General features: G+C 37.2%; 1 long non-coding RNA gene across 1 annotated transcript; it reads left to right on the top strand.

The window, feature by feature from the left end:
* Window positions 1–2,384: 2,384 nt before the first annotated feature.
* On the top strand, window positions 2,385–4,366 carry LOC104456373. Its single transcript, XR_005545271.1, has 4 exons — window positions 2,385–2,633; window positions 3,021–3,123; window positions 3,262–3,315; window positions 4,142–4,366. It is a non-coding gene; the product is annotated as an anaphase-promoting complex subunit 13 (long non-coding RNA).
* Window positions 4,367–8,075: the final 3,709 nt, after the last annotated feature.

The raw sequence follows: 8,075 nt of genomic DNA, 5'->3' as shown, positions 1-8,075 counted from the left end.
GACTGAAAGGCTAGTTTTAATAATATGCGACAATCTCATTCTTCAAAAATGAACTGCACTATTGTACTTGTACTTTGCATATGGGAGTACTTGCAATTTGTGTGCGATCCTTCTTTATGGAAAACATAAAGATATATCTATCTAAATTATAAATAAAAATTATTACTTTGAAGTAATACGATCTCATGTGGTGATAGAATTTTCTTTTTGTTTTAGGATTTCTCATGCACGTTTTGTGCTGAAAAAAATGCTTTTAACTTGCCATGGTCAATCTTGTTGACATTTTTGAAAGTGAAACCAAAATATATCAATGTTTTTTAATTATCTAAAAATGGAATTATTTTGTGGTATATCATGTACGTTCAGTGCAAAAATATAATTTATAAGCAAACCGAATGTTTGAGAAATACAAATACGACGAAACCCAATTTAAATGACTATATGAATAACTAACTGAAAAAACATTATGTTATCACTCTTATGAAAGATAAATGTACAAAAATAATAATATATAAATCTATTAGCTTATCAAACTTATTTGTTGTCTCTCGTAATGGGTCATATCCAAATTAACAAATTAATAAGACAATATTGGATAATTAGTTAAGTTATACTAATTTAGAAAAGGTGTCAAGGTTCTTTTTTCTTTTTAACTTTCTTTTGGAGCTGTTGCACATGAATCAATCCTGTCCTTTTATTTTTATGTTATGAATATATAAGATTTCAATACTTGGTGCAATCAAGAAAGGTTATATGACTCAACTTTCTTATTATATATAAATAGTAAATAGACATGGATCAATCAATGTATAGATATACGATAGATGATAATGACGAGATAAGATCTTTCAATTTTTAGATAAGATTAAATCTTTTTAGAAATTAAAATACATCACCAATAGAATGAAGTTATTGCTACAAATTAATCTAAGAATTACATATAATTTCTTACTTAAATTAAAATATTTCCATACAAGTTTGCTATTTCAATGAAATGAGTTAGGTCACATCACCAAATTTTATGAGTTTCATTATGTTGATTTCGCAATTGATATTCTACAGTTTGAGTCTAATCCTAAAGCCGACGACAGATTTTTTATTTTCTTTTTGACAGGCTCTTAACATTTTCAAGTCTTACATTTTTCAATTGAATGTGAATATAAATATGCTCCCCTACATATTAAAGGAAAGATTAGTTTCTCTTTAAAAAAATTAAGAAATAAAAATATCTAGCTTGTGGAATAGATGCGCAACCAGCGCAAATGAATGATATATTCAATCTACATTATTTTTTTATTTTTTTTTTTTTCGTATCCGTAGTTCACCAAACGATAGATTTGATAAGATACGAGCATATCCAACTTTAAATCCATAGTTCACCAAACAATAGATTGGATAGGATATGAGGATATCCAACTTTAAATCCGTAGTTCACCAAACAGTTGATGGGATATGAAGAAATCCATGGATTTCTTATCCTATCCTATCCAGTCCTATCCCGTTTAGAAATTCGGACGACCAAACGCAGCCTTATTGATTAGCCAAGCAATTATTTAAAAATAGGATACCACATTCAGGCATAGATTGGCACCATCGTAGCCTTGTTTAGCGCTTTCAATTGTTTAGCATGTTCCTAAATTCAATAGTTAGTTAGAGTGCGTTTGTTAACCTTTCTATTTCTTGGATCAATTTACATTCGAAATTAGCTTCTTCTTCTTCTTCTTCTTTTTTCATTTTCCCAAGAATAAAGAAGTATATTCTTTTTTTTTACTTCTTGTTTCTGTTCCACATCTATACCCTAGTCATTTTTTCATTTCAGTAAGTAGAAAAATTAGCGGACGTTACCAAACGGATTTATGAGAAATAAAATAATAGAAAAAAAAGATGATTACCAAACAAAATAAAAAAATTTGTTGGCGTCGGTGGCCGGTGGGCTGTGGGCGATAGTTGGGTGGCAATTGGGCGGCAGTCGGCAATCGGTGTTTGGCCGTTCGTGAGTAAGAAGAAAAAAACATAAAAACATAAAAATTTATGGATCGTATCAAACGTAATTCTATTCTTTTCAATTTCAAAATAGAAATTTTGTTTAGTTACTAAACGTTTTATTTTACTCAGAAATTGTCCGAAAGTAAAGATAGAAAAGAACTATTTTTCAAAAGAAATTGTTCTCCGAAGCAAGCGTTATCAAACAGACCCTTGGCTCACCCAACCGGCGCTTCCTTGAGCTCAAGTTCTATTTCCAGTTCCTTCCTCCCGTCATTTTAATGTTTGCTAGAATATCTTGCATATCGAATCGAAAGCCCGGCCCATATCGTATCCATTACCCATCGAGCCCACAGGCCCAAATCCACTACATTCCCCACCTCCGCTCCTCACCTGCAAATCCATCACCGATCCTCTTCCACTATAATCCCGGCGTGTACAGGCGATCGCTGCTGCATCCGCAGTTCCTCATCCGAGGGTGGCTCCTGCATCTCTGCTCGGCGACTTTACCGTTTCGTATTCCGCTCTCTGGACTTCTTCTCGCTCGATCCGTGCTTCCTCGAGGGTGCTTCTCGGATCTTGGGGGCTCGGCGTCTCGTTTCGGTTCGAGGGGTTGCGGTTCGGAGCGATTCGTCTTCTTCTCCTTCTGGGTACGCCGTTCTTCTCTGCAAGACTCGATGCTCTGTTCTTTTGATAACCGCCATCTGTGGGCATTACGCTGTCTTTTTCTTTCCCGTCCTTTGTGGCTCCTGTGTTCGGAGGTTGTGCTCCTGAATCGGAACGTTGCTTAGGTTCTTTGCTTTAAAGGGTACTCGTGTCTGTTCGCTGTCGCGGGTGCTTTCCTCCCCGTGTCGGCTTTGCGTCTTACGTGTTCGACGTTTTGTCCCGCTTGGATTTCGCTTGACCAGATAGTGGTTTTTGTCATTTTCGCGTGAGATTTCTGGTAATTTGCGGTCTAAGAACCGGGTGAGGGAAGTGGAATTTCGTAAGAGAATGGAATTAACCATCTCCATTGTTGTGCTTGTACATTTATGTAGGGTAGTGGTGGAATTGAAGGGCAAAACATGGCGGAGTTGAGCATGGGTATACTCATAGATATTGTGGATGAGGAATGGATGAGAGACACTCTGCCTAATGATGGTATTTTGCTTTCCTGTCCCTTCACTTTCGTGAATTTTGCTCTCGCTTGGCATCGACTTGGTAAATGAATATGTACCGCTGCCTTGTTAAGGATTCAATGCCTGAATTGGTTTCTGCATGACCGCTTTGCTGTTGCAGATCTTCCCTTACCGCCTGTGTTGCTTGTTCGAAATGAAGATGTTGAAGATTCAAGTATGTATTTCGTTTAACTCTTGCTCTGCGGATCTTTGCAAAATGGATCATGTATTCTTATCAACTGATACTTAATCTGATAATCAGTCTTCACTTTGTAATTAATTGTCTGTATAGATGCCACATGCTGGCTATACAATGAGGAGGCTGACCAACGTCAAAAGCAAATTACTAACTCTAGTTTTGACTAAGCTGGTTCTTGGAGTTTCTCTATCTCCTTATGGCACTGTGAAGATAGAGCTTCTTTCATTCTTTTGCTTGTACATTAAATGCGCCCACTATCACTGTTGTTGTTTATAGTGATGCATCATAATTTGGTCCATTGAAGGGAATAAGCTTGAGGCTGCAGAATTGCTTCCTTTCTATCGAATTGACACAAATATGTATAAGTTAATGTGACTGCGAGAACATTGCAGTAAATTCCTTAAGCCTTTTTAGCCCATTGTTTGTTCTTATGAGGATCACAATTCTGACAAATCATAAAGAATTCTCTAGTGTTAAGGTGGTGTGTGGCTGCATGTATTTTGATATCTTTAGTTGGTTGAAGCAGAGACATAGGAACATGTCCATGATGTGTAGGAATTGTTTGATGGTAACTTGGCTAAAGCATAGATAGAAGAGCATGCAGAAGCAGTTGCTTTGTACGTTTCTCCTAAACATTCTCTCATGTCTGGTTTTTGATAGATAAGTTTATGTTCCTCATTTATGGTCTTGGCATATTTAGTGCTTTTTCTGAAGAAATGGATGATAACACTGGATATAGCTGCTTGCTGTACATTCCTATGAATTGACTGGTTAGTGATTGACTGTTTGCTGCATAATCCAGATCAGGAGACTCAACAAGCTGATGGAGATTCTTGGCATGATCTTGCTTTAAACACCCAGTGACGTATACTGAGACGCGGGTTGATCCTTGAAACGTTGTTTGGGTGCTGGATTTTCATTATCTTAACGACATGACTTTCTTGTGATTACTGTTTCTTTATGAGTAGTTAAGCGCTATAGCAGCCTATCTTTTCATTTTCAACATGTGCACACAAGTGTTATGACAGAGTGTACTCGAGTGGCGGGGTGGCCGAGGATTAGATCTACCCAAGAGTGGGGGAGTAAGGGTTCGAAATCCGAATAACGGGTTTGAGTCGTCAAATCCCTGTTGCTAGACGCGTGAATTACTCCAGTGTTAGACCATAGATTATACGTGAATCCACTAATTTTCTTCTTAACACCAGAAGAATGATTTGCTCACGCATTCCCATCAGATGGAAACGGCATTTGAATATACAGCTAATAGCTTGCTATGCTTGTGCCAGTGTGATGAGCAGCAGCATCATCAGTTTGTGCCGAAAATCTCTGGGACAAGAGGGAATTCACATTTGGATCCAAAAGGCTGTTTGAAATTTAGACAATGGCGATGGTAGCACAGAAGTTGTGAATCTATTCATGACCAACCCTCGTGCAATTTTCTTGCTGATGATGCAAAACCAGTCGCAAATTATTTGCTTAATTTGAGCATTTAACAACCTCAATTATAGAAGTTATTCATCGAATAATAGTTACTCATGCATACATTACAACTCTGCGTGATTTTTTCTTATTATTTGCGATAGAGTAATAGTTGCAAATGCATACGGAGCATTACTAACTCGCATATTAGCCCTTTTCTATGGTTATAAATGCTAAACGAAAACTATACTAAATATCCTCAAGTTTATTTCTAAGTAAAGCAGTCTGAATAGCCTTAGTTATGCCAGACCAACTCGATATGTATAAATATATATTTATATATAAATATATATTACCCTTATGTTTTGCATTTTAATATTTTGCGGGCTACTATTTTGTACCCCGGCACGTGGGAAAATAGGGGGAAATATTCTCTCCCAAGTGATCATTAAGCTGGGCGGGGCCACACATCAAGCCTAACTTATTGGCCAATTCTGCCGATGACATAAAATTGACAGACCCAGGTCAAAATTGGGCAACTTCAACTTCCTCGTTAATCACTGGGGCGAACCCCCAGTGGCCACTCTTCCAACTTGGAAGGGGGAGGTGAGGGGTTAAATCCCCACCTTCTTGGGGTGGGGACGATTTCATTTCGGAGTGGGTTTCGACTCCACGCCCGCAGCGAGCGAGGGCAAAGTCCGAGAGTGTTAGAGTAGAGATCGACAAAAAAAAAAAAAAAAAAAAACTTCATCGTTTAATTTCGACCAAAAAAAAACTTCCTCATTTAGTGACATTGTTGAAGCCCGCTCGTTTGCTTTATGAGCCTGACCCATTAATCATGACCTTTTCATCTTTAGAAAATACATCCGTCGGGTTAATAATTGAATTTTTCCTCCGTAATTCAACTAATGGGAAAAATGAATCTGTCACATTCACTAATAACCAGTTTATGTAAAATTTTGTCACTCACTTTTTAGTCTACGTATCCATTACTTGCCTGATGAGTTGTCAATTTCTCTCTTTTTTTCCAAATGTTTGCTGCAGGCTCAGCAATTTAGCTTTTCACAAACAATGTCAAGAAGTAGGGAAATTTTTTAAAAAAGAGTCTGAAGTGAGTTCATTTTCGAAAAAAATAAAATAAAAATCAGAATGAACCAATAAAGTCTCAAATAAGGGATTGAGTTAGCCAGCCGGCCAAATCTTCACTGGCTGATTTTCTCCAGCAATAAACTTCCTTAGTTTCAAAGGACGTACTATAGTGCCTTTTGTGAGCTGTGAGAAATTACTTGTGTATTATTAACAATTTCTCTTTATAGTTCAATGTATTCATGTGTTCTATGATATTACTAATATCAAGGTCTATTTTTTCCCTTCTCAAGACTACCCTATAGTTGTCCAACATCCAACTTGTTTAAATGGCAAAAATGCTCATAAATTTAGCTGTTAAACAATGAAATGATTTTTCACACCGTATTGAAGATTTTCTGGATCATTCAATTGCATGTTTTTCTCGCCAACAATAAGTTATCTCACTTCAAGGGAACATAACCTTCATATTTTATGCTTATCAGTTGGTAATGTGATATTTTCTTCGTGTTATCTCATTAGGATTCTTATTTGATTTCTTGCATTATACTGGTGTGCCGGACCAGCACAGATGCTCTCACTGTTGTCTAAGTATTAAAATGGAAAGGTTCCGAAATGGTCTAAACCATGAGCTGTAGTTGAAGCTTATGCGCTTTTGAGAGCAATACTAGTATGATCTTAGCAAAAAAGAAGTTATCGGAATAGAATTCATGCATCACACTGCGAGCTTCCAAATGTTTTGATAATTGTTTCAGTAATGTTGTTTTGTGTCATCTCATTGGGAAATTACTTGGGAGTAAAAGGGAATTTCTAGCACATCATCTCATGGTGCCTTTCTGCCAAGGATCTTCTTAGAAAAGAAGTATTCATTAGTCTTGATTTATTGTGCACGTGCTTCTCTTGCTTAGCTTCATTTGCTTTTAAGGTGACGCTGATGGCAAAGGAAATATAAGAAAAGAAGAGTTTTACGAAGCTTGTGTGACTCTCAAGGTGATTTTCAGAACTTGTCCATACATTTTGTCCACATCGTGAGCTGTCTAATGTGGTATCTTGCACGAAGGTGCCACGCCAAGTTAAAAAGTCGTGGACCATCCAGATTTGCAGGTACAACCTGATTGGTGAAGTCTATTATTTTCTATCTTCACGTTATCAGAAATGTCGGCTTGAGTTATCTTTAACTTTATCTTGATCGCTAGGATGGATTTGACAACAAATGGAATCATAACTTATTATCCAAGATCATAGAACAAAAATTCCTTGCTCGTGGTAAGACATTGACTGAAAGTAGGCATTTTTAATAAATCTTTCTGAAATTTGATGCTCATTGCCCCTATCCCCATATTTGCCTTTGGTAATTTGTGGTGGCAGTCATGAAATCTCTTCATTTGTATTGTATGCATTGAGCATCTTCATCCACTATATCAAATTGAGAATTCTAGTTGCTCTAGTAACATAGTGAGTGACCTTGCTTATAGGATGATAGTCACCAAATGGGCTTCTCATATTATCACTTTTGATGACTATGTTGTTTCGGGCCATTGCAACCATCGTGATGTGAACTATGGGGTTTGGTTTGTGAAACGTTTCATCCACTGTTTTTCCCAATCAGTGCATCTTATGGATTTTCCTGTGATGTCCTCTATGCATGTAAGGTAACTTTAACATGGTTTACTCTCTCTCTCTCTCTCTCTCTCTCTCTCTCTCTCTCAGTGTTCTACTAAGGGAATTGATCTGTTCCACCTGCAATTCTTTGACTATGGAGTACCTAAATTGTTTATAATTTGACCTTATTCTTCTTCCATTCATGGCATTCTGGTGTGAGCAGGAAGCTCCTTCAAGAGACGGCACAAAGAGATATCGAGGCCTGGGAACTTATATGTTTTCTTTTTCCCTTGGTATGCCTTACCTTTTTTTTTCTCACTATCATGAGGCGTGGTCTCAAAGTCTTATCATTATAAAACAGTTCAACCTTCGGAATTCGGCTTCTTGGATTCTCTGACTATAGACTCACTAGTCGTTCTCTCTGTTCAGCACTTAAAGTGATAGTTCTTGTCGCCTTATGGACAATTTTGTTAGCTTGATATGATAGCATCGCTCTGCAAGATTATAGTCCAGCTGCCGAAAGTCGATTGGTTGCTTTTACTTTTGTCTTGGATAGGATATGATGTACTGTGTTCTATGTCATCTCAACATCTTTGATGTTTTGCAGGTAAGCACCAACATCTTACGCA

Source organism: Eucalyptus grandis, chromosome 8 (genome assembly GCF_016545825.1).
Source record: "Eucalyptus grandis isolate ANBG69807.140 chromosome 8, ASM1654582v1, whole genome shotgun sequence".
Lineage (NCBI taxonomy): Eukaryota > Viridiplantae > Streptophyta > Magnoliopsida > Myrtales > Myrtaceae > Eucalyptus > Eucalyptus grandis.
The sequence above is the reverse complement of the archived record's forward strand: the minus strand, read 5'-3'. Positions and strand labels throughout refer to the sequence as shown.